The sequence below is a fragment of the Eretmochelys imbricata genome, chromosome 1 (assembly GCF_965152235.1).
Source record: "Eretmochelys imbricata isolate rEreImb1 chromosome 1, rEreImb1.hap1, whole genome shotgun sequence".
Lineage (NCBI taxonomy): Eukaryota > Metazoa > Chordata > Testudines > Cheloniidae > Eretmochelys > Eretmochelys imbricata.
This window is the reverse complement of record NC_135572.1, coordinates 221,144,434-221,172,187: the sequence shown is the minus strand read 5'-3', so window position 1 is coordinate 221,172,187 and position 27,754 is coordinate 221,144,434. Positions and strand designations below refer to the sequence as shown.

At 45.0% G+C, this 27,754-nt stretch overlaps 1 pseudogene; it reads left to right on the top strand.

The window, feature by feature from the left end:
* The window catches only part of LOC144268851 (antigen WC1.1-like), a 67,670-nt pseudogene that overhangs the window by 5,639 nt on the left and 34,277 nt on the right, over positions 1–27,754 (top strand).

Below are 27,754 nucleotides of genomic sequence, written 5' to 3'. Positions count from 1 at the left end.
CCCTCCCCTGTGTCCTCTTGGCCCTGTGTCAGAACACAGGGCCACAGTCACCATAAGCCCCCCCAACCTTCCTTCAGAAATACGCCGGGCACAGTGGGGGCCTCCTCAACAGGGCCTAAAGTGGAGTAACCCTCAGCACATGGAGATGCATTGGCTCCCCTCTCAGTCTCTGTGCCAGGCTCAGCACAGGTGCATGGATCTACTGGGGCTGAGGTGAAGGGTCTCTCTCTGGGCTTCATTCTGGTTTTCCTGTGTGCAGTGAGCTCTGCAGCTGCAGTGTCTCAGCTGAGGTGTAACTGCCTGAGCTGCACCACCCTTATTTCCACTGTTTCTATACCAGAAATGCACAAGTGCAGAGAGGAGCTCCTTTGCATAATGGGAGGAGCCAAAAGTGGGAGCCTGGCAGCCACACCCCCATTCCCTGCTGGGCCTGTTCTTGTCTCTGCAGCCGCAGCTCTGGGCTTGTAAACCCTGAACTTCTGGGCCTATTGGTGCTGCTTGGAGGATTTGGGGAGGATCCAGAGGGTACAAAGGAACTCGACCAGCTATCAGAGAATTAGGCACCAGCATTTACAAGGTAGATACTGAATAAACATGAAATGGAAACCGACTTGTCTGAGAAACCCTAACTCCATCCATCCTGCTCCAGTGTACCTCCTGTAACTCATCTTGGTACCAAAGCAACCAATGAACTGAGTGTCCCCTCACAGTTACTATTGACAATAATTTACCTCAGAAATAAAGAATCATTGCTCTGAGGTTACAGAAAGAGACATTTAGACTGAAGGAAAAGATTCCTTGGCATTTTAAGTTCCCCGCATGAATGTTCAGTGTTTGTCCTTCATTTTGGGTTTTTATCACACATTGGCACCACATTTGGCTCTTGGTAGACTGAGAGCTCTGCTCCCCAGACACAGCTGCTGTAAAGTTGCCCTGAGTCTGTGCTAGGGCAATGCTCACATGTACTAGTCTGCACAATGACCCTCCCCACACCTGACAAGCACTGGCTGGATGTTGAAAGGCCCCGTTTTACCAGTCAGTAATCAGCTCAGCTGCTTTGCCACTTTCCCTCTCTCCCACCTCTGATGTCTGCATGGCCCCTCCCTGGCTTTCACACCCTGCACCCACACAAAACCTATCTGGCCAATTACCTGTATTGCACCAAGGGACATGCATCACATTTCCCTTCATCTACACACCAGGCAGGAACCCTGTACAGACCAGGAGTAAAGGAGGCGAGCAGAGAGGCCAACACACAGCATGGCATTGTTAGATATTGCTATTGAATAGGATCTCTGTCCACCAGCTTTGCACTTCTCTTTTGAGCAGCCTTGTGGCTTCTCCAGTTTACACCATCCACTTACATCCAGGCTCTCATCTGGAAATAAGCACAGTATGGATTTTGCTAACAGCTCCCTTCTGGAGAGTGCCTCTCGTCTCACAGAGCCAGCTGGTCTTGCTTCAACTACATCTACTTTTCACGGGCAACAATCAGCTTAGAGGTGGCGAGTGGGTGCAGTTGACTAGCGGTGATGTGTAAGGCCCACTTTGCACCACTGTTACACTGGTGCAGCTGCCTACACAAAGCACTATGGAGGACAGAGACCTCTGTGTGCACATAGCCCTGCAGTCACTGCTAGAGTTGAACATTTCTCACACTATTTATTATCACTGGTGCTCTCAGAGACGGGAGGCCGTTGTTCATTCATTGTGATGAAGGCCAGACTCTCCTTACTGCCTGTGGACAGACAACTTTGCATATCAGTGACTGTGGAATTAAGTTAAAATTCACTAACAAAAATCCTCATTAATGCACCCGGTGGGAGATGAAGGCAGTCTGTGTGTTTAATGATGGGTTTTCCTAGGTTCCTGGGGCTCTGTAAGCTACTACCTCAGGGAGAGGCACTGTATCTGGGAGTCAGGGGGCAGACCCAGAGTGTGTGAGGCTACCAAGAGAGAGAGCAGAGAGATGGGTGCCGTGTCAGTGATAGGTGCCGTGTCAGGTCAGGCGAGGATAGCAGTTGTGTCTGGGTGGCCACCAGCCCGCTGCTCAGAGGAGGGGCCATGTCTGAGAGAAAGGAGCGGGGCAGAGTCAAGTGACTGACAAGAGAAAGCCTGGGAACACGAGCAAGTCTGACCAATAGGATATGAGATGCCCAGCACTGGAGAGACAAGAAGCCAATTTCGAGCAGTCTGGAGCCAGCTATGGAAAGGTCAGGACTGGCTGTGTGGTGAGTCCCAGGCCTGCATGCAGGGTCCCCCTTAGAACTGGCCCCTGGGCAGCAACATCCCTCAGCCTGGGCCTTTTCCTTTTCAAGGTGACTCCCCGGTTAAAGAGTTTTATTGGGAATACTCCCCACCCAGCCAGGCTGAATTAGTGCTTCAGCTACCAAGGTAAAATCCACCACCACATGGCAAACTTTGCTCTGACTGCGAGTCAAAGCTGCCTGCCTGCTATGAGTGTGTCTGAGCACTAGGGAAGGAGACTAAAGTTAGGATTTTTAGTAATGTTATTGCAATGTGCACCTTGAGCCCTGCACCCCTTTGTGATGAGGGGAAATCCCAGGAGCAGAAGCAGCCTGACTCCTGCATGAAGAGGATGCCTGAGAGCAGCGATCATCAGCCCCTGTGCAGTGACTGTGGAGTTTAGATTCATGGGAAACTAATGGGTACTATCAGCATGGGCACCAGTGACCCTGAGAGCAGTGTTTTACCATGTTGTGCTATATTTACTTCCTGTGAAATGTAATTACTGTGTTGAATATGTTGTATGTGTTTGTGTTATTTCTTGGGAGTCTCCAACTGTCTGGCAAGTAAGTGTGGTTTACCCTCTGGTTAGAATTTTCCTTCCAGCTTCCATATGACCCTACTAGGAAGGAGTGAAGAGAGTGGAGGCACTGCCAAATAAATTCATATGGGAAGAATATGGAAGTTGAACCCTGCTGAGCTGGAGGTGAGATTCAAAAGAGCCCAGGCCTATCCATCAAAACCTATAAGGAGATTGGTGCCAAAGGAGGTAATTGAGTGGACAGGGGGTCCTACATAAGGGTGAATGGGTTGTAAGAGGATTTTCACAGGGTAGCTGGTCCCTGTGGATAGGCTAAGCCAGCTACCCTGGACCAGAGTAGGTGAGTCCAATCCAGCCAATTGAAGAGGGCTGAGCTATACCTGGGCCTGTATAGGGCTGCTCGTGGGCAGTTAGGGAAGATAGACTGAGACAGGCTGCAGCCTGGGGAGGGGAAGACACACCAGAGTGGAGTTAGCTCCTGTGGTGTATCCCGCCAACAAGGGGCCAGGGGCTTGTGGAAGCAGCTAGGGTCTGAGAAGGGAGCAGAGGTGACTGAAACTGGGAAGCTGCCAGGAGCAGCAGTGCCAGAGACCCCTGGATGGAGTGGCCCTGAGACCAAGGAAGGAAAAAGAAAAAAATTCCTGTTGGTTTGCTAACTGGACGATCGAGATGCTCAAAGAGCACTCAAAGACGATAAGGCCTTTGCGGAGAAACGAAATTAATTCTTTGCATCGGTCTTCACTGTTGAAGATGTGAGGGAGATTCCCAAACCTGAGCCATTCTTTTTGGGTGACAGATCTGAGGAACTGTCCCAAATTGAGGTGCCATTAGAGGAGGTTTTGGAACAAATTGATAAACTAAACAGTAATAAGTCTCCAGGACCTGATGGTATGCACCCAAGAGTTCTGAAGGAACTCAAATGTGAAATTGCAGGACTACTAACTGTCCATCTGTTACCTATCATTTAAATCAGCTTCTGTACTAAATGACTGGATAAGATGCCAATTTTTAAAAACGGGCTCCGGAGATGACCCTGGCAACTACAGGCCAGTAAGCCTCACTTCAGTACCAGGGAAATTGGTTGAAACTTTCGTAAAGGACAAAATTGTCAGACACATAGATGAACATAATTTGTTGGGAAATAGTCAACATGGTTTTTGTAAAGGGAAATCATGCCTCACCAATCTACTAGAATTCTTTGAGGGGGTCAACAAGCATGCGGACAAAGAAGATCCAGTGGATATAGTGTATTTAGATTTTCAGAAAGCCTTTGCCAAGGTCCCTCACCAAAGGTTCTTAAGCAAAATAAGCAGTCATGGGATAAGAGGGAAGGTTCTCTCATGGATTGGTAACTGGTTAAAAGATATGAAACAAAGGGTAGGAATAAATGGTCAGTTTTCAGAATGGAGAGAGGTAAATGGTGTCCCTCAGGGATCTGTACTGGGCCCAGTCCTATTTAACATATTCATAAACGATCTGGAAAAAGGGGTAAACAGTGAGGTGGCAAAATTTGCAAATGATACAAAACTACTCAAGATAGTTAAGTCCCACGCAGACTGTGAAGAGCTATAGAAGGATCTCACAAAACTGTGTGACTGGGCAACAAAATGGCAGATGAAATTTAATGTTGAAAAATGCAAAGTAATGCACATTGGAAAACATAATCCTAACTTTACACATGTCGTAATGGGGTCTAAATTAGCTGTTACTATGCAAGAAAGAGATCTTGGAGTCATTGTGGATAGTTCTCTGAAAACACCCACTCAATGTGCAGCGGCAGTCAAAAAAATGAACAGAATGTTAGGAATCATCAAGAAAGGGATAGATAATAAGACAGAAAATATCATATTGCCTCTATATAAATCTATGATATGCCCACACCTTGAATACTGCCTGCAGATGTGGTCTTCCCATCTCAAAAAAGATATATTGGAATTGGAAAAGGTTCAGAAAAGGGCAACAAAAATGATTAGGGGTACAGAACGGCTTCCGTATGGGGAGAGATTAATAAGACTGGGACTTTTCAGCTTGGAAAAGAGGCTACTAAGGGGGGATATGATAGAGGTCTATAAAATCATGAGTGGTATAGAGAAGGTAAATAAGGAAGTGTTATTTACCCCTTCTCATAATACAAGAACAAGGGGCCACCAAATGAAATTAATTGGTAGCAGGTTTAAAACAAACACAAGAAAGTATTTTTTCACGCAATGCACTGTCAACCTCTGGAACTCCTTTCCAGAGTGTGTTGCGAAGGCCAATACTATAACGGGGTTCAAAAGGGAGCTAGATATATTCATGGAAGATAGGTCCATCAATGGCTATTAGCCGGGATGGGCAGGTATGGTGTCCCTAGCTTCTGTTTACCAAAAGCTGGGATTGGGTGACAGGGGATGGATCACTTGATGATAACCTGTCTGTTCATTCCCTTTGGGGCACCTGCCATTGGCCACTGTCAGAGGACAAGATACTGGGCTTGATGGACCTTTGGTCTGACCCAGTATGGCCATTCTTATGTTCTAACTTCTGTTAAGAAAATAAACATTCTCCCAAAAGACTGGGTGTGGCAGTGCATTCTTTGGAGCTGGGGGAGAAGCATGATTGGGTGACAAGGGTGAAAAAGGATTGTCAAATTTAACAGGTTTGTGGTTCTTTCTGGGGGTACACTGAGTATTTGAGTGTTGGACAGATGTAGGGTTGTGAGTATAGGCTGTTCAGTACAGTTCACCTGAAAACAAGTTGTATCTTAACAAAGAATATGCATTTGCTTCAGTGATACTCTTGTCATGTGCCCTATTCCCTGAGTGATGTTTTCAAAGGCAAAGTGTGCATGTTTGTCCTATGACTATACTGGATCACAGCTCAAAGAGGGGAGAGTTAATGTTGCATGGGTGTGCACCTTAACATTATGTTTTCAGGGGTTTGAGTTTACTGAACTCAGCATTCTGGAAGAGCACAAGATACCTCCGGGCAACCTTACCCCTGCACTAATGAAGGTTTCCGTCAGTGAATTTCTTAGGCTTTTTTTAAAAGAAAGAGAAGTGTTTGTTGTCAGAGTTGGTGATCATTTATACAGTTGTAGTACTCACCTAGGTTTGCAGTTGACACAAACTGTAGCTAGGTAATGACAAAAAGACCTAAATTTTATATAGCGCTTTTCATCACTAGATCACAAACAGCTTTACCTCACTATCCCCATTATACAGATGGGAAACTGAGGCACAGGGTGGTGAAGTGATTTGCTCAAGGACACTTAGAAGTCCAGAGGCAGAGCTAGGAATAGTCGCAGTCCAGGGGTCTCTATACTAGGCCACATGGTTGCTTGGTGATTCCTTAGTGGTCCTACCCGCCTTTGTACCTTTTGTCACAATGGAATGGGAATACTGCTTGTGCTTTGAAATGTTTGCAACGGGTATTTGCTAAGAAGGTCAGTAAGAAAAATTCCATCTGTCTGTCCCAAAACCATTAAAGTCTTTTTTCACATGGTTGTTACAGTAACTTTAAGTGTGTGAGAGGAGACTGCCATTTTTCTCTCCTTCTCCACCCCCTGCCCCACCAGTCTCTGTAAAATTTAGCCCTCTTCAACGTTTCCAGCTCCCCCTCCCCTTCCTATCCCAGTAAGCCATTAGTTGGCACTCTAGAAGCCATTAACATGGAAGAAGTTGTTCCTTGCTGTCTCCTGCCCTATGTTGCTGCATAAACATATCACAGCAGCAGATCACTGGAGGGCTGCACCCTACCTTGGTTATGTAGCCTGAGCCACACATTGAGCTGGGGCCCCCATTCCCCTGACCGACCTGGGACTCCTTCCCCAGCCATGCCCCAGGCCAGTCCAGTCCAACCCCCTCCAAACTGCCTCCCCCTGCACACACCCACCTGTGACCTGTACCTTCACTAATCATTTCCTAAATTTCAGAGGTGGAACATTTAAAGTGGAACAGCTTCAACAGGAGCCATTGAGAGCATTCCAGCCTGGAATAGTTCACGGCCTGGTGAGTAGCACACTCACCTGTGGGTCAGGGACAGAGTACCTGAATTGAAGCCCCTGCTCCTGAGTAGGGATTCAAACCAGTGTCCCCCAGACAAGTGCCCTAATCACTGTCTAAAGGTTATAAGGGGGAGCACACACAGTTTCTGTATGACCTACAATGGAATCTTCTGATTTGCGACAAGTTCCAAACAGTTTCAGGGCTGAATCAAATATTATTTCTGATTTTTCGGTTTGCTGTCTGAACCAAAACAGCAATTACTGGCCTGGCTGTAGCTAGGACTGGTGACATGAGAGGGCTGGAAGCAGGGGTTAGTATGGGTGTGGAGGTGGACAGAGTTGGTGGGTGTGACACTCACAGCGTCTCAATGCCAGGGGGCAAGGGGCTCACTGGTATCAGGTAAAGAGTTTGAGATGTCCGGGCCAGTTCAGTGTCCCCAATTCACTGATGTCATAATCTGTGTCTGATAGGTGGCATGTATAATATTGGAAAACTAATATGTCACTGATATTGATATTCTTACATATCGTATGTATGAAGTGTATACAAGGAGTTATGAGTACAGGCTGGAATAATGACTAAAGTGTGTTTAAACCAGGCATGTCAGGGGGAGTTGGCAAACAGGTCTGCCAAAGGAATGTGTTTGCTTCTCTGACCAGCCCGGTCATCAGGTAGAGATGAAAAAGGTCCATTTACATATTAGGCAAAACTATGAAGCTCCAAGTTGGGGAGGAGACATCATGACATCAAATGCAGCAGGCGAGAGAAGCTTGGTCTGAGTTTTACTTCTCAAAGAGTACATTGCAAAGGTTTACTGGGCTATAAAGACAGGGGAGCTGAACCTCAAGCAATAAGCAATTGAATCAACTGATCGTATACAATATTATATACAATATCACTGAGTGAGATGTTCAATGAAAGCCTATGACATACATAATATCATCATGAAATCTCTGTATTACAACTATATGAAGAATTATGGATTCTCAGTGATATTGGGGTTTAAAGTGTGTGTCCAAACAAAGGGTTTCTCACAGGCAGGACGGAAGGCAACTATCTACCTGTCCTCAGTGAAATTAAGCAAAGGGTCCCCCAAAACAAGGGAAGCTCTATTTGCATAGAAATCAGCAGGGGAATGGGAAGTCCACAGGAAAGAAAAAACAGCTTAAGGTCATCCTGCCTCTGGAAACAAGATCATTGAACTTTGGAAGATATATGCAAGAACAGAAACCATCTTTGCCATCCATCACTAGACAAACACAAGACAACAGTTAAAAATTGACCCAGGTGAAAACTAGACAATGGTTAGGCTGTTGGTGTGCTGAGAGCACAATCTGTCATGCTGACCATGTACTCCCCTGTCCGTCTGTTTGTATCCCTCTGTTGTTTCTTGCCTTCTACTTAGATTTTAAGTTCTTTGGGGCGGAGACTGTCTTTCTCTTCTGTGTTTGTACAGCGCCTAGTACAACGGAGCCCTAGACCATGAGTAGGGCTCCCAGATGCTTTGATACTACTACTAATGTGCCTGGTGTGATAAGTGCCTATTGGACGTTGCACAACATCTGTGAGACCCAGGTTGAAATCCTGGAGGATGGATGGGGGCAGGAACTGGATAAAACTTCTCAAAATTATGGGCAGCCAGACAGGGCCCCTTGCAAAATGGTCCAAGTGGTTAAGGGAAGAGAGTGAGGATGTCTTGTGCTTCTGCTAGGATGCCACAGGAATTTGTGGTTAATGAACATTGTGAGCAAGTAAAGGAGTTTTGGTTTGATTACATTCTGAATTAATAGCATGGGATGGGAGGTATTATGCCATTTACGGGCTGAGCTCTGAGTTTTTCAGACAAAATGGTAGCTAACAGAGGAGAGCAACAAAAATGATTAAAGGCCTGGAAAACATCAACTACGAGGAAAGATGGAAAAAATGGGCTGGTTTAGTCTGGAGAAGAGAAGGTCGATGGGGGGACATCCTAACATTCTTCAAGTACATAAAAGGCTGCTATAAATAGGAGGACACTAAATTTTTCTCCTTAACAACTGAGGATGGGGCTAGAAGTAAAAGGATTAAATTGAAGCAAGAGAGATTTAGATTAGACATTGGGGAAAACTTCCTAACCGTAAGACTTGTTAAGCAGTGGAACAAATTACTTAGGGAGGTTGTGGAATCTCTGTCATTGGACATTTTTAAGAAAGGGTCAGACAAACATCTGTCAGGGGTGGTCTAGATAATACTTAGGCTATGTTTTCACTGCAGACCTTACAGTGGCACAGCTGTAAGGCATCCCATGTAGCCACTCTATGCCGATGGGAGAGGTCTCTCCTGCCAGCATAATTAAATGAGCCCTAACAAGCACCAGTAGCTATGTCAGTGGGAGAGCATCTCCTGCCGGCACAGCTCTGTCCATACCGGCACTTTTGTCAGTGAAACTTTTGTCAGTCAGGGGGGTAGTTTTTTTTTACACCTCTGTCCGACAGAAGTTTCACTGACAAAAATGCCAATGAAGACATAGGTTTAGTCCTGCCTTGGTGCAGGCGACTGGATTAGATGACCTATCAAGGTCCATTCAAGTCCTACACTTTGATCATTCTATGGAAATGAATTTTTTTAGTTTATCAAAAAAAGGAACTGTGTCTTTTAGAGGTGTGAATTTTTCACAGCCATGACCCATGGAGCTAGGGTGACCTAAGTTTTAGGAGTAGACCAGTCCAAAGAACGTTGTGCAAACTGAAAAACTTGGGTATTGAGGGAGAGCCCCACCAAGGAGTATTCACCCCTGACGGTGATGCATCAGAAAGCGTTCTCCTTCTCCATCTCCTGTGGGACTGAATGGAGTGGGTAGGATCTGTGCTAAGGTTGTTTGGAATTGTGCTCTCAATATGGTGCGTTCTCCATAGTTTTCAGGACATTGGAGCATTGGGACACAGTGCTTGGCTTTTGCAGCAAAAGGTGCTTTATCACAGTTGTTTGCCTCTGCATTGTCTGCATCGTGTACCTCCCAAGGGCTGTGCGCTCCATTCTGACCTTTTGTTCATGCTCCAGGAAGCCTTTCCAGCTGTTTTCAGAGCCGTCTATTGGGATTAACTGTATGCTCCATGGAACAAATCATGTATAGCTTTTTCTTATTTTTTCCTGAGATCTGACAGCCTCTCTGCACACTACAACTCTCCTCTTCACACAGTTACACGTGCACAGGGAAATAAGAAAAAGCAGTCCTTTATGGTCCCATTCCTCATAGTCTCCATGCCAACAATGATAAAAAGTTCCTGTTCCCATAATGTCGGAATGACATTCCCATCTTCTCTTTCAACTCCATGTTTTCCCTTGTGATAGTAAGATATTCCCCCATTTATTTCCCACTCTACAGACCTTCTGTACTTTATTTGAGTGGTGCACATGCGTGCGTGGGGAGGAGGGGGCAGGCTTTGTGTCGGCGAGATTTTTAAACTGTGTATGGTTTGGAGCAATTGGGGGGTGGATGGATGACTCTTTTCTTTTCTAGGGTGGGTGGAGGAGTGGCAGGAGCAGGTTAGTGACTGCTTGTGCCCTTCTGCAGGTTTTACAGACTACAGCTGAGTGAATAGTTTGATTTTCTCAGTTCAGTGGCCAAACCAAAAAATCTGAAAAAAGAACTGATTCATTGAGAGTCAAAACTGAATGTTTTTGTTTTTTCTTGCAGAAACGAAACATAAAAACATTCTTTCTGATCTAATGAAAGATTTGAAATATGATTTTGAAAAGACATTAAAAAAGGAACAAATTTTGGGAGGGACGGGGAGAAATTTCAGTTATTCATTCAGCTTTTCTCAGGACAGCTTGCAGAGATGCACGTTCAGTTACTAACCTGCTGGAGCTCGTTCGCTGACTCGGTACCAGATTCAGAGCCACCTCACTTTCATTTTCTCTGACAGTGCCCTGTAGACGTCTGCATTCTGGTGACTCTTATCCACAGGGAACTGGACATGCTTGTCTCCAGACAGGCCAATCAAGTCCTGGGCCTCTACAGAGGTCTATGTGGAAGCGGGGGGGCCTTGGTTGTTATGGGAATGTGAACTCACCTGGTACTGAAAAGAGGCGCTCCTAACTGCCTGCTAGCATTTAACCAGAGAGGGTACATCTGGTCAAGATGACCCCAGAGCTGTGGAGTGCAAACAGGCACAAAGCAGGTTGATGCAGGTATGAAGCGATGCAGTGTGGGACACTAGCTGTAGGACAGTCAGCAGCATTAGCATTAGGAATTATTTCACAGGAATCTTACAATGAACAAACAGAATGTGAAGTGGAGCTACTCCTTCTCCAATGAGGATTAGTTACGGCAACCTAAAATGCCAAATAAATTGCTATGAGAACAGGGTTCATGTGGACACAAGGTATTTAAGGCGAGCTAATTACAGTTAATATGAGGTAACATCCCCTATAGACAAGCCATAAGGGTAATTGAGAAGGGCTTCACACTGGAACCGGCCTTCCATGTGTCAGGCTTTGTTGGCATGAGGCCGACACACGAGATCCTAATTCCAAGCAGTTGGAGCAGCTCTGTTCTCTGGCATCATGCAGAACATTCCCCTGATTCCTTCCCACTAGTACTGTATCTAGTCTGTTCTACACTATCTTCAATCACAGTGACTCGGTCACTTCCCCTTTGTGTCTATCCCGCTCTACTCCTTCCACTGCTGGGGAATTATTCCTCCTCTCTGCCCTTTGCTTTTCCCTTCTGAACTCTCAGCCATTATTTTAGTATTTTCAGATTATATGAATTATGAAGCTCCTCCTCTCCTTGTTCTCAGCTCTGTGGAGACACTTGCTATTCCTTGCCCCTTAATTCTCCTTTATTCCCCAGTCTCACAGATTGAGCCTCTTTCAAGCTTCCAGGCTTCATCATTGAATAGTTTCCTTTCTTTGAACTTTTGCCAGTTTTTCAATAGCCTTCCTGTAATGAAGGGACAGAAATAAAATATTCCAGCTGAGGATGTACTTAGACCATGTAAACGCTCATCAGTCCCACCTGCACATTCTGCTTTGTGTCTATCTGTTCACTACTGAGAATTACTTTGTTGCCTACTCCCACCCCCCAGCAGTGTCACACATTGCCCTTTTATTCAAACTCTCTCTCATCACTGGAGCACAGTGTTGTTACCAGATTTGCCCATTACTTTGGGGTACATTCATTTATTAGGGCTACTCTTTGATGGGGGGGAAGGTTCTGTAATTCTATCAATGTACTAGTTGTGTCACTTGTGTTTCTGGGTAAACTGATGGCTCAAGGGAATATTGTTAAAGTTGTTGTGTTCAGGCTCGGCAGTAGGAACTGCTCTTTCCTGGCTGTGGGTGGTGTTCTTTGGAGGGAGCTCACAATGCAATTAGGGAGCTTCAGTATTTTGGATACCAGGAACAGATTTATTATTAGAATTGGTCTGATAACTACGGAGCTGGGTGTGTGCAGGCGTGGGTTCGTTAACATCTGGAGCAGAGATCCCCCATCATGCAGTGCTTCCCTGCTTTTCAGGTCCCAGAGTTCCATGTGGCTCTTGCGTTGGAATCTCTGGTCTCCATTCTGTATGCTAATAGAGATGCCTCCCTGTCCCATCTGCCATGCAAATGAGGCTAGGGGAGTTTCCTTAATCCTGTCACCCTTGTCCCAGGCGTTTAGGTGTGTCTCCCACTTGCCTTTTCATTGCTTTTTGTAAGTCGTTCTTCTGATCGGTTTTGGTTCAAGCAGAGGCTGCGGGGGAAGGTCTTTCATGAGTCAGACAGGCTGGGTACTGCGCCCTGGTTCCCCAAGAACACAGAGCTGACTGGTAACAACAGGCACTGGCATATGGGGTAAAGGGCTCTGCTTATTTAACAATGTCTTTGCTGTTGAGAGAAGAAGGTTCCCTTCATTTCATCCCCAGGAAGGCCTGGGGAAGGTTATGGGATGTCAAAATAACCAACACTGATTGATGGATGCATTGACTCTCTAGGTCTCATCGAGGTCTGTCTGATTGGAGGGGACACTGCCTGCTCAGGACGTGTTGAAGTCAAACATGGAAAAATGTGGGAGACAGTCTGTGATTCACACTTGGATTTCAACACCGCTTCTGTTATCTGCAATGAATTAGGGTGTGGACAGGCTGTAGCCACCTTGGGAACAGCTCACTTCGGAGAAGGATATGATCTGATCTGGAAGGAAGAGTTTCAGTGTGTGGGGAATGAGTCTCTCCTTCAGAAATGTCCCAGGATGTCCCGTCCCAACCACACATGCTCCCACGCAAATGATGTCGGCGTATTGTGCTCAGGTAAGAATTCAAACTGGTGAACCACTAACACTGTAGACCCTACAGCTGAGCCACTCAGTCTCTTTTCTCCCACATCCAATATCCCTCACGTGAACCCACATCCCAGAAAATTTTGCGTGTTTCCAAGTTGCTCCAAAGGATTCCTGTCTGCTACAAAGGATGGTTCCACTTTCCCACCACCCAGGGGGAGCCAAGAAGACATAGTGGGAAACCCCATTATCTCTCTCATATTCCTCTCTATTTCAAGTGTCTCCAGTAAATGGGGACAGTTCTATTTACCTTTCTCCTGATACAAGGATAGGGTCCCAGAAGAGCTCTGATTTCCCTTATCCTCCACTAGGGATGCATGTTCTCCACTGCTGAGCACTCTCCTCCCTACTCAGATACATCTGTAAGGGGAAGGGGAAAGGTCTAGTGGTCAGAGCACAGAACCAGACACCGGGAAACAGGGGTTTTATTTCCAGTTCTGGTTCTGTATTCAATAATGCCTTGTGCCTCAGTTTCCCCATTTGTGAAACAACAGTTAATTTCCTACCTCAGAGAGTGGCTGTGAGGCTTAACTTCACTTGTGTTTGCAAAGTGCTTTCAGGCACTTGAATACATAGTACTATATAGGGGCCAGGTTTTATTATTTTAAAACTTTCTTTATGGAATTGGAGCAGTTGTGGCCACTTTTATGTTATTGCCCTGCAACAGGGGTTGGCTTTGTGCCACCCATTCATCCAGATCTGCTTACTAGAGACTAGCTGGAAGCCTGTGCTATTGCACGGGTGTAATTTGTAAAGTCCTGTGAAGCAACAGTGACTGCTGGAAGAAAATATTAAGCAAAAAACATAGAAAGAATATTAAAGCAAAACATGTACATTGTCAAATTGCAATGTACGCACCTCACTGCTTTTTCTCATATCATCTGTCTCAGATATATCCACCTCCCTCCCAGTTGTTTTTTAAATTACTTAGGACAGTTAATGTTTACACAGAATTGTGAACCACCCATTTCATTTTTGTTGAAAGCATGCAGCCATTTTCATTCTGAGGCAGACATTAATTGAAAGACAAGTGCTTGACAACTTGAACACCTGACAGCTCTCTCTGATTTGAAAATGAGACTTACTTATTACCAAGGTGCCTTTCACCAAGCTGAGTCTATCACTGTACCAATACTGTATTTATTGCTAAAATAAGTTGTCATCCTAGTCTATCTTTGGGCTTTTTAACTGCCCTCTATTCCTCTGCCAGTGTGAGTATGTGATAATTTCAGGTTGGAAAGTCAACCTTGTAATGCACACACAAAATACCCCTCTCCCTGGCTGCTCAGCTGGAGACTGCACTTGCCCTCTTCTCACCCCTGAGATGGGGGAACTGCCCTTCATTCCCTCTTCACTCATCGCAAGACTTCCCTACCTCCTGCTGCCCTGGGACACCACTTAGAACCCAGCTACATCACTTCCCTGACTCCCCACTCCCCCGCCTCCTGGGCCAAGCGGGTTTGTCTTCTGCCTGGTTCCCAGCCGGAACAGTTTACCAACTTCACCCTCCCTTGCCTCTTGCTGCCCCGGGACCCTCTCTCTGCTCTAGGGATATACATGAAGGCAGGGCTCAGTGGCAGGGCAGGTCTGTGTCCTCAGCCCTGAAGCTCTCATACAGAGCTTGGTCCAGCCCTGAAAACTGGAGTATTAGAGGAGCTTCTTGTGTCATCACAGCAGCTCCTCTGATTTTTTGTAGGCAGCAAAATCCCATGACTCCCAATCAGCTTGTGAGATCTGGAAACATGGCAAGACTGCCTTCCCCTGGCTGCTTGGAGGGGACACCCCACCTCCACCACCAACTCGAGGCTGGGGATCTGCCACCTAATCCCCTTCATCTCTCACCCCCATTGCTGTCTTCTGCAGCCCCCTCAGCCTCCCTGAACTTCGCATCCCCCTACATCCCTCTCAACCTCCCTTCCACCTCCACCTCCAGCTGCCCTCTGCCCCCCAGCCTTTTTCCTGCCCCAAATCCTTCTCCATGCCATTCTGTTCAAAACCCCTAAATCTGCCTCCTGCCCCTCCCCTCCCTGTTCCCTGCTCCCCGCAGGCTTGTAGCTTGTCCCAACATTTCATGCTGACTCAGCACACATCCTAGGCTTCAGAGTGACTAACAGACAGAGTGACAGACCTGGGATCTTCTTATATGGGTAACAAAGGTCACCTTCTTGTCAGGGCCAGGGTCTTGTCAGGACACAAACCTAAATGGACGAGCTAAAAGAAGGGTGGGGCGAGCTAGCGAGGTGCCTTTCCCAACATCACCGCTAACAGCAGAGCCTGGACAGGATCTGCACTGCCCACTAGCCTGCCTGTGGAACACACCACTGGCCGAAAGCCCAGTCCACGGCAGCCAGCTGGATAGCCTGTCCATGTGTCCATGAGGAGATCTGGCTGGCTCACTGGCCGTGGTCATACTGCCAGGTTGGGTGTTAGGATGGGCTGGGGGAAATGGAAAACAGAGAGGTCTTTTTCCTGAAATTTGAAGTCCTGGACAGGAGAAGCCAGGATTGGAGATGGGCTGCCTTTCTGTATAGGGTGGGGTTGCCACCTCTAAGGCACAGAAAAACTGGCCTGTCTGTGGGCAGGCCCACATCCCAGAAGAGGCGAGGCTGGTCTGTGGACAGGGCCAGGTCCCAGAAGAGGCGAGGCTGGTCTGTGGGCAGGACCGAGTCCCAGGGTTGGGGGCAAACATGGGGAGGAGCTCAGTGCTCAGAAAGTGAAGACAAGTTTGGTGGGATTTGTGGTTGGGAGTGTGGCACTGCTCTCCCATTGACTGGTGCCTGCCTTGGCCCACTGCACCCATGCAGCTCAGGATGAGTGTGCCAGCCGGGAGGCCCTTGTGTGTTTCCAGCTGTGACACGCATAGCTGGAGTTCCGAGATCGCTGCATGCCCAGGCGCATTTGTGCACAGATTAGAAATCCTGGCAACACCAACCCCTCCCCGTCCCCCAGCCATTAACACCTTTGGACCAGCTACTGGCAAGCCTAAAGAAAAACTAGTCAGGCTACTCAAAAACCAGCCAGGTAGTATATGGCTGGTGGTGGGGAGAGAGAGAGACCTCAGCCCCATGGTGCTCATTCCTTCAAATTTCTTGGTGTGAGCTTCTAGTGATAATAGAGCTTTCACCTCTCCCTCCTTTATCCCTTCATTGGTGTGTTTGACTCACTTTGGGTCTGATCCAGGAGTGGCAGCTGAGGGTGCTCAGCCTCTCACAGGATCCCCTCAACACCTTGTGAGATTGTGTCCTGTACTTGGGGGACCCTCCCCTGCTGAGATCAACATTCTGAAGGCACCGAGGGTATCATTGGGCAACCTTAACTCTGCATTAATGATGGTTTTTTACCATTTAATTCTACTCAAAGTCTGCTCTGAATCCCCAATTTTACTCACAATCTCAGAACAGCTCTACAACTTTGGGCAGGGAGATAGTCACCAATGTTTGCTTTTTGAATTGTCCTCAGAAAGCCCCAGCTTGAGCACGGTTGAGTTGACTGAGGCAGTTCACAACTCTTAGAGTTTCTGTTTCAGTGCCACCAATGGAAGCCCCAAGCAGCTCTTCACCAAGGGATCCTCCTGGAGCTGGCAATAACCATGGAGCGTATCTGCTCTCCCGCTGCAGTCACTGCATTAAGTGTGGCTGTACTGAATGGTGGAGGAATACACTGGAGCAGCTTTGGAGAGCCGTGGTTGTAATATGAGGAGATCTGGGGATTAGTTTGAGGAGCATCAGAGAGCTGTGAATGTGATACGAGGAGATCTGGGCTTGAGTGCTCGCTTGTGTGTTATCAAAGGAAAGATGTGCACATAGACCTTGAGGTTGCAGTCGGCATCATTTGTGTAGGCTGTGTCAGGAGCAGGGCACTGGGTTCATCTTGCCATGGGTACTGTCAGTAGTGAGTTGGGACATGAGAGCTGGGTGTGGATTTAATGATGGGTGGGGGAAAGTATATGTTTAGGTGATATCTTGTGTTGATGTGTCAATGGGTGGTAAAAGGGTGGTTGTTAAGTTTTGCAAGTGTGGTATGCTCTCGGGGGGCAGGCTCAGTGTTTGAGCATAGGGAAAGTGCAGATAGTGCCTGACTATGACAGTGAACAGGCAGAGTGGGAGTGTGTGTGCATTAACTCTGCATTAACAAAGATTTTTGCCATTTAATTTCCTAGGTTTTTAAACTGAAAGAGAAATGTTTGTTGGTAGGAGTCAATGTTTTTTCTCAACAGTTGTAGTTCTCACCTAGGTTTGCAGCTGTGACTAATAATCTAAAGACCTAGTTTTTCTATAGAGCTTTTCATGAGTAGCTCTCAAAGTACTTACATCATAATCCACATTTCACAGATAGGAAACTGAGGCAGAGAAGAGTGAAGTATCTTCAAAGAATCATAGAAATGTGGGGCTGGAAGAGACCTGGAGAGGTTATCAAGTCCAGCCCCCTGCACTGGGCCAGGACCAGTTCAATCTAGCCAGAAGTTTATCCATCCTGTTCTTAAAAACCTCCAGTGATGTGGATTCTACAACCTCCCTTGGCAGCCTGTTCTAGAACGAACCGAAAATACCCTTCCAGTTAGGATGTTTCTCCTAATATCTAACATAAATCTCCCTTGCTGCAGGTTGAGACCATTACTTTTTGTCCTACCTTCAGTGGACAGGAAGAAAAAATCACCCTGGTTCTCTGTGTAACAGCACTTAGTATATTTGAAAACTGATATCATGTCCCCCCAAGTCTTCTTTTCTGAAGACTAAACATGCCAAGTTTTTTTAACTTCTCCTCATAGGTCAGGTTTTCTAAACCTTTTATCATTTTTGTTGCTCTCCTCTGGACCATCTCCAATTTTTTCAATATCTTTTCTAAAGTGTGGCACCCAGAATTGGACACAGTGCGCCAGCTGAGGCCTCACCAGTGCCCCCTAGATCAGGACAGTTACATCCTCTGTCTTACATAGGACATTCCTGTTAATACACACCAGAATGATACTAGCATTTTCAAAATTGCATCCAACTGTTAAAACATATTCAATTTGTGATCTACAGTTACCCCAGATCTATTTCAGCAGTACTACCATCAAGTGCATTTATTCCCCCTTTTGAAGTTGTGCATTTGACTTTCCATTCCTAAGTGTAGTACTTTGCCCTTTTCTTTATTGAATTTCATCTTGTTTTCAAACCTGCTCTGCAACTTGTCAAGGTCATATTGAATTCTAATCCAGTCCTCCAAGTGCTTTTGATCCCTCCCAGCTTGGGTCACTTGCGCATTTTATAAGCATTCTTTCCATTCCATTATCCAAGTCATTAATGAAAATATTGAATAGTACCAGACCCAGGACTTACCCCATGGCAACCCACTAGATACACGTTCCCAGTTTAACAGCAAACCACTGATGACTATTGTTTGAGTACGGTTATTCAACCAGTTGTGCACCCACCTTAGAGTAATTTCATCTAGACCACATTTCTCAAATTTGTTTATGAGAATGCCGTGTGCCACTATATCAAAAGCCTAACTAAAATCAAGATATCTCCCATCTACTACTTCAGCCCTACCCAGGAGGCCAGTAAGCCCGTGAAAGAAGAAAATTAGGTTGGCATGGCATAATTTGTTTTTGACAAATCCATGCTGGCTCTTCCTTACAACTCTATTATACTGTAGGTGCTTATAAATTGATTGTTTAATAATTTGTTCCAGTATCTTTTGGGTATTGATGTTAAACTGACAGGGTCCTCTTTATTCCAGCCTTTATAGATAGGTATTTGCCCTTCTCCAGTCCTCTGGGCCATCACCTGTCCTAGATGAGTTCTCAAAGATTCATAGATATTAAGGTCAGAAGGGACCATTATGATCATCTAGTCTGACCTCCTGCACAACGCAGGCCACAGAATCTCACCCACCCATTCCTGCAATAAACCTCTCACCTATGTCTGAGCTATTGAAGTCCTCAAATCGTGGTTTAAAGACTTCAAGGAGCAGAGAATCCTCCAGCAAGAGACCTGTGCCCCATGCTACAGAGGAAGGCGAAAAACCTCCAGGGCCTCTTCCAATCTGCCCTGGAGGAAAATTCCTCCCTAACCCCAAATATGGCGATCAGCTAAACCCTGAGCATATGGGCAAGATTCACCAGCCAGATACCCAGGAAAGAATTCTCAGTGGTAACTCAGATCCCACCCCATCTAACATTCCATCACAGGTCAATGGGCCTATTTACCATGAATATTTAAAGATCAATTAATTGCCAAAATCATGTTATTCCATCATACCATCTCCTCCATAAACTTATCGAGTTTAATCTTAAAGCCAGATAGGTCTTTTGCCCCCACTGCTTCCCTTGGAAGGCTATTCCAAAACTTCACTCCTCTGATGGTTAGAAACCTTCATCTAATTTCAAGTCTAAACTTCCCAATGACCAGTTTATATCCATTTGTTCTTGTGTCCACATTAGTACTGAGCTTAAATAATTCATCTCCCTCTCTGGTATTTATCCCTCTGATATATTTATAGACAGCAATCATATCTTCCCTCAACCTTCTTTTAGTTAGGCTAAAAAAGCCAAGCTCCTTGAGTCTCCTTTCATAGGACAGCTTTCCATTCCTCGGATCATCCTAGTAGCCCTTCTCTGTACCTGTTCCAGTTTGAATTCATCCTTCTTAAACATGGGAGACCAGAACTGCACACAGTATTCCAGGTGAGGTCTCACCACTGCCTTGTATAACGGTACTAAAACCTCCTTTTCTCTACTGGAAATACCTCGCCTGATGCATCCCAAGACCGCATTAGCTTTTTTCACGGCCATATCACATTGGCGGCTCATAGTCATCCTATGATCAACCGATACTCCAAGGTCCTTCTCCTCCTCCGTTACTTCTAATGGATGCGTCCCCAGCTTATAACTAAAATTCTTGTTATTAATCCCTAACCTTACACTTCTCACTATTAAATTTCATCCTGTTACTATTACTCCAATTTACAAGGTCATCCAAATCTTCCTGTATGATATCCCGGTCTCTCTCTAAATTGGTAATACCTCTCAGCTTTGTATCATCCGCAAACTTTATTAGGACACTCCCACTTTTTGTGCCAAGGTCAGTAATAAAAAGATTAAATAAGATTGGTCCCAAAACTGATCCCTGAGGAACTCCACTGGTAACTTCCCTCCAGCCTGACAGTTCACCTTTCAGTTGGACCCGCTGTAGTCTCCCAGTTAACCATTTCCTTACCCACCTTTTAATTTTCATATTGATACCCATCTTTTCCAATTTAACTTATAATTCCCCATGTGGCACGGTATCAAACACCTTACTGAAATCTAGGTAAATTAGATCCACTGTGTTTCCTTTGTCTAAAAAATATGTTACTTTCTCAAAGAAGGAGATCAGGTTGGTTTGGCACAATCTCCCTTTTGTAAAACCGTGTTGTATTTTGTCCCAATTACCATTGACCTCAATGTCCTTAACTACTTTCTCCTTCAAAATTTTTTCCAAGACCTTGCATACTACAGATGTCAAACTAATAGGCCTGTAGTTACCTGCATCACTTTTTTTTCCTTTCTTAAATATAGGAACTATGTTAGCAATTCTCCAAACATACGGTAGAACCCCTGAGTTTACAGATTCATTAAAAATTTTTGCTAATGGGCTTGCAATTTCATGTGCCTATTCTTGGATGCAGATTATCTGGGCCCTCCGATTTAGTCCTATTAAGCTGTTCGAGTTTTGCTTCTATCTCAGATATGGTAATATCTACCTCCATGTCCTCATTCCCATTTGTCATGCTACCATTATCCCTAAGATCTTCTTTAGCCTTATTAAAGACTTAGGCAAAGTATTTGTTTAGATATTGGGCCATGCCTAGATTATCCTTCACCTCCACTCCATCCTCAGTGTTTAGCAGTCCCACTTCTTCTTTCTTTGTTTTCTTCTTATTTATATGGCTATAGAACCTTTTACTATTGGTTTTAATTCCCTTTGCAAGGTCCAACTCTACTTGACTTTTAGCCTGTCTCACTTTATCCCTACATGTTCTGACCTCAATAAGGTAGCTTTCCTTGCTGATCCCTCCCATCTTCCACTCCCTGTAGGCTTTCTGATTTTTCTTAATCACCTCTCTGAGATGCTTGCTCATCCAGCTTGGTCTACAACTCCTGCCTATGAATTTTTTCCCCTTTCTTGGGATGCAGGCTTCCGATAGCTTCTGCAGCTTTGATTTAAAGTAATCCCAGGCCTCCTCTGCCTTTAGATCCATACGTTCTTCAGTCCAATCCACTTCCCTAACTAATTTCCTTAATTTTTGAAAGTCAGCCCTTTTGAAATCAAAAACCCTAGTTGCAGATTTATTTTTGTTAATCCTTCCGTTCAGTTTGAACTGAATTAGCTCATGATCACTTGAACCAAGGTTGTCCCCTACAACCATTACTTCTATGATGTCCTCACTACTCACCAAAACCAAATCTAAAATGGCATCCCCTCTAGTCGGTGCAGCAACTACTTGATGAAGGAATCCATCAGCTATCGCATCTAGGAAAATCTGAGCCCTATTATTATTACTAGCACTTGTCCTCCAGTCTATATCTGGGAAGTTAAAGTCTCCCATGATCACGAAGTTTCCATTAGTATTTACTTCATTAAAAACATTAAAGAGGGCTCTATCCATATCCAAATTAGATCCTGGCGGTCTATAACACACCCCAAGCACTATCCCAGGGGAGGCTTTAATAGTTTTCTTCCTCAATGTAATTTTTGCCCAGACGGACTCTGTCTTCTCCATTCTATTGCTTCTTATTTCTTTATAGTCTACCTCATCATTGATATACAATGCTACTCCACCACCTTTGCCTTTATTTCTGTCTTTCCTAAACAGCACATACCCTTCAATACCCATAGTTCAGTCATGACTACTATTCCACCATGTTTCTGTTATCCTTATAATATCTGGTTTCACTTCCCTGCTCCAGTAGCTCTAGTTCCTCCATTTTGTTACCTAGGCTCCTCGCATTGGTGTACAAACATCTTAATTTTTTCTGTTTGGCCTCACTCACATTCTGTACCCAATTAGGCACGGTCATTCTACAGCCAGTATAACCTATTAGACTGGTATTCACACTGCCCTTCCTCCTTATATCCATTCTCCTACCCACGGCTGTATCCTTTCTTACTTCGTTTTCTTCCCTCTCAATGCTAAAATCCAGCGTGGAGATTATCTGGACATCTCCCAACCATCTCCCCCAGATTCCTAGTTTAAAGCTCTCTTAATCAATTGTGCCAGCCTCCATCCTAGAAGTCTATTTCCTTCCCTACTCAGGTGAAGTCCATCCCGAGAGAACTGTCCTCTGTCCATGAATGCCTCCCAGTGGCCATACATCCCAAAGCCCTCCTTATAGCACCACTGCCTAAGCCATCTGTTGATAGTCATAATCTTGTCACCCCTTTGTTGCCCTTCTCTAGGAACAGGCAGAATCCCACTAAAGATCACCTGAGCCTCGATTTCCTTCAGCGTCTTCCCCAGCCTAGCATAGTCTCCCTTAATACTTTCCAGCGAGAATCTAGCCGTAACATTTGTTCCCACATGAAGGATAATTAGGGCATTCTTTCCTGCTCCCTTTAGGATCCTTTTCAACTTCAGGTCTACATACCGTATCTTAGCACCTGGAAGACAGCACACCCTTCTATTCTCTGGATCAGCTCTGGTTACAGGCCTGTCTATTCTTCTCAGTAAAGAGTCCCCGCTCACATAGACCTGCCTTTTCCTGGTGACGGTGCTATTCTCCAGTCTATCCCCTGTTCCCTCTGGCTGCAAGTTCTTTCCATTCCTATTCTCCCTTGCAATCCTCTGCAATCTATCCCGTATCCTCCTGGGGCTCATAGTTGGTGTAGTCTCCATTGACTCTTCCCCGTTTCCTATAGGACTAGCCGCTTTTCTCTTCTTCCTTGCCCTTCCACCTTCAGTGACTACCTGCTGAGCCTCTTCTTCATTTTCCAACTCCACAAACCTATTCTTGAGCTCTATTTCTCCTTCACTAGCCCTTCTTTTCTTCTGCCTGGTTCTTTTAGTCACATACTTCCACTGACCACTTTCCTCACCCAGCAGTCTCCCCTCAGAATTCCTCAGTCCTGCTTCCATCTGTAAGTCTGAGCTTTTCCCTTCATATATCTCATGTCTTTGCTCCATAATCTGCTCGAACCCTTTTCTAAACTCAACCAGACTTTCCACCTGCATCTCCAAACCTCGGATCTTTTACTCCATCAGCTCTATCAGACGGCATTTCATGCCGACAAAACTCTTACCAGGTACCCCCTCCAGGATCATGTACATACCGCAGCTTCCACATCCAGTCATCTTCGTTGTGTCCTCCACGACATGGGTCACTCCCACTGCTGCCTCTGTATCTGTCATAGCCTTCCCACCTAAATCCTGTTAATCTGGGAAACACAAACCACACCAAAACACCACCCCCCCACAGCAAAAACAAATTCCGAACAAGCACCACAAGACAAACTCCCCTTTCAAACTCCCCTGTTTACCTCTGTTTGCTGGCTCCTGTGCCGCTGCAGCTGTCTGTATATCATGGCTGACGGTTCCACCAGTGCTTCAGCTAGATCCTTAAGTATCTTTGTGTGACAATCAGGGTCCAGACACCCCAAGGGGAGAACAAGGGGCCTGAAACCCAAAGAATAAGCAGTTGGAACAACTGTTTGTATACAGTATTATTGTACTATAACAGTGTACTGGGTAAAAAGAAAAGGAGGACTTGTGGCACCTTAGAGACTAACAAATTTATTTGAGCATAAGCTTTCGTGAGCTACAGCTCACTTGGGTAAGATATCATATAAAAACTGGAGACATGCTGGTTATGGATATCATTGTGTGAGGTATATACAGATGGCGAGTAGAGTTATGTCTGTGTGATGGAAAGATGCTCCTAAAATATGTTTTGGGGACAGACTTGAGAAACAAGTTTGTCCTAGACAAAGGTATGTTGTTTTACCTGTTTGCCTGTGTCTCCAACGTAAACTGAGCAAGGCGAGGCCAGAGACAGTGGAAATTATGTTACATATGAGCCAAGAGGATGATGGGAAGTCACTAGGAAGAGTCAAATAGCAAAGGAGAAGAAATTTATCTGGGGAGGCACTTTAGACAAACACATTTCAAAAGGTTACTAGAGTATACAAAGAAGGGGAGAAAACTCATTAGTTACCCATCCTTTAGTGGGCAAAGAGGACAGCACCCTCCAATTCCGTGAATGTTGGATCCTCCTGCCGGAAGGCTTGGAGATGCTGGCAGTTTGATGTGAGAAAGCTGTTGAGGCAAAGATCATAGTTTGCTAAAGTAAAGTCTTAGACACTAGAAAGTGTTGTATTTTGTTTTGTTTGTAAGCATTTTCTGCTTCTGTTATCTCTGCTTAGTATCATTTAAATCTATGTTCTTTATTAATAAACTTATTCGTGGTTTTACCATAAATCAGCTCCATGCTGTGTGTTAAGGTAAAGAGTGTGTCCTCAGCTGGGCTTGCTACCCAGGGGTTTTAGAACCCAAATCAGTGGTAATTTAACTGGTTTTCTTCAAGAAAAAAATAATATGGCCATAACTCCTCTGTCTGATAAATGATTGATACAAACCAGAGTGCTTTACCTAAAACTACTTTATTGGGTTTCAAGCGTGGGCACACTATGTATGCTGTAGCAGTAGGGTGCAGAGCATTCCAAATATTTACAGTTATCTAAAAAGTCTGAAATGGTCTCAAGAAATTAACAGCCAGGCAACCGGGGGCCCCCTCCTTCCATCTGACTATTGGGGAATTTAGGTGTAAAATCCTTGCCAAAAGGAAAGCTTCCCCAGACTGCTCCAAAGCACACTTTCTAAATAATTTTTTTGTAAATTTTCTTTGGATAAAGCACACAGCTCATAATAGCCTCTAATGGGCTAATAATTTCCCCAGCAACAGCCAATAACAATTCATTATTTTTATTAGCAAAATATTCCTGGTTATAACAATGATAAAGCTTACATGTTAGAGGCACCTGAAACCAAGGTCGGTTGCCCAAACATTTGTTTCTATTTTTACAGTACGTTTATTTTTTATTGTATTCTTCCATTTTGATTAGAAAAACTGCAAGCATGTCGCTATTTGGCCTTGCCTCTCAGGGTCATTAAACTATTATTAGCTATGTGATGTTTGGGTTTCAGCTGGCAGTGGTTGAACATACAAAATGACTGACTCCAGTGCTGTCCAATTGTGGGGTACAGGCAGGAATGTCAAATTCAGGGCTACAGGCTAACAGGCTAGTGTGTGTGCAGTGTATCTGTGGGGACAGTCAACTTAATTTCTGTGAGGTTTGCATTCCTTCCCCCTCATTGTTAATATGAATTGTGTTGAGTATCTGCTCACCATTAACCTATTTAGTAAAGGTTAAAGCAAAATAGAAATTAAACACCTCAGCCTTCTTGATATCATCCCTTATTAGCTCCTCTTTTAACTAAGTAGAGGACCTGTACTTTACTTCATCTTTCTCTTACCCCCTAATGTATTTAGAGAACTTCTTATTAGTATTATCTTTTTATGTCCCTTGCTGGGTGTAACTCGTATTGTGCTTTAGCCTCTCTGATTTAGTCCCGACATACTGGTGCTGTGGTTTTGTGCTCATCCTTAGCAAGTGTTTCACATTTCCACGTTCGGTACGATTCCTTTTTGATTTTCAGTCCTTAAAGAGCTCCTGTGGAGCCATAATGTTCTCTTACGATTCTTTCTGTTTTTCCTTCACATCAGGATACTTTGCAGTTGTGTCTTTAATATTCAGATACTGTCAGGTCTCCTGACTTCCTTTTTTCCCTAAGATTTTCTTCCCAGGGGAACTTAGCTATCCGTTCACTATGTTTGTTAAAGTCTGGAGTTTTCAAAGTCCTTTTTACTTATTCTGTTTCTTTCACTCCTTCCTTTCCTTAGAATCATGACAACTATCGTTTATGGTCACTTTCACCCAAGTTGCCTTCCACCTTCTGATTCACTAACAATTCCTCCCTCTTGGTCAGAATCTAGTCTCAAATGTCGGTCCTCCTGGTTACTTCCTCTACTTTTATGGAACAAAAAGTTTTCCCCAACACATTCCAAGAACTGATTGAACATTTAGTGTTTTGCCTTATTACTTTTCCAACAGATGTCTGGGTAGATAAACTCCCCTGTTACTGTCAGGTCTTGTGTTTTGAATATTTATGTTTGTTGTAGAAATGCCTCATCCATTTCTTCTACTGATCGGATGGTCTATAGTAGATCCCTACCATTACATCACCACTATTTTTCCCGGCTTTTATCTTTGCCCAGAGACTTTCAGCTGGTCTGCCTCTCACCACCTTCTGGGGCTCAGAACCTCAGACTTGCCCAAGGTCAGACAGCAAGCCAGTGGCAAAGCTGGGGATAGTCCCAGTCCAGTGGTTTTTCCACTGGGCCACAAGGTTGCTATGTGATTCCTCAGTGCTCCTCCTTGTCCTGTACATTTTGTTAGAATGGAATGGGGATAATGGTGGTTGTATAGTTGCTCCCAGGGCCTGCAAAGGGATAGGGCTCCCGTAGATTGCAGCACACACACAGAAGGGGAGAATTCACGGCTGATGTGCCTTACTTCAACCCCTCAACTTTTTCTGCTACCCTTCCTAGTTTGCAACCCCTCATGTATTTTCCCTTCCTCCTCTCCCAATCCTCACACTCTCCTCCTTCCCTGAGCCCACCCCGCAACTTCTTCTCTCCCCTACCACCGATTCCCATTTGTCTCTCTCCCCATAATAAGCACATCCCTGGCTGAAAACCCAAACATTTCCCCCTGTTACCACCTACTCTTGCACCTCTCATCCCCCCTACCCTTCCCAGTCAACATTCACATTTGGAAGTTGTTTTCTTTTCAAAAGCAATTTCAGCACATTCTGAATATGTTGCTGCACTCAGATTATATTTACACCAAACAAAATCCCCCATGAGAGAGACCAATTGGAGCAATAAACCTGCTTTTTTAACATCACGTTTCCTTTCTGAGCGGGAGTTGCGCTCACAGTGCCGGGGTGGGGGTGCCTAGCTGTAAAGGCCACAATTTACCCTCAAAGCCTCCCACATCTCATGCTGGATTGTCGGGTTTCCAGATAGCTATCCTCTCTCGCTGCACATGCTCAGTGGAGTCCATTAGATGTGTGTGTAGACGCACAATCCTTCGCAAGCCCCTAACTGGAGAAGCAGGCTCGTTTTGAAATAACATCTGAATTTGATTTCCCCCAAAGGCTGGTGGATGACATATCCTCTGTTGGGGGTAACCCTCAAGTGTCTGAGACCCTGGTGCAATGATCTGAGCCTTGATTTGATCTCTACCTGTGTGCAAAAATAAAATGCCCGAATCTGTCAACTTTAATATAAGCTTTTTTTTTCCTTCCTGGGAGCTGTATCTCGGAAACCCCTTGGTGAAATGGCCCCACATTTGGATTACTAATACAGCCCTGTGCTCCTATGTGAAATACTGTATTTCAATCCAATCCAATCAATCAAGCAGATATTAGAGCACTTAGAAAAAATTAGCTTTGAAGGAAAGCTGGTCTCAACCTTAACTGTTGCAGAGCTGTCACTGAGCTAGAATATCACCACTATGTATGTTATTCCCAGTCAGACTCCTGAGTGCAACTGTTCTGATTCAATAAGCTTCCAATAACCTAGGACTCAGC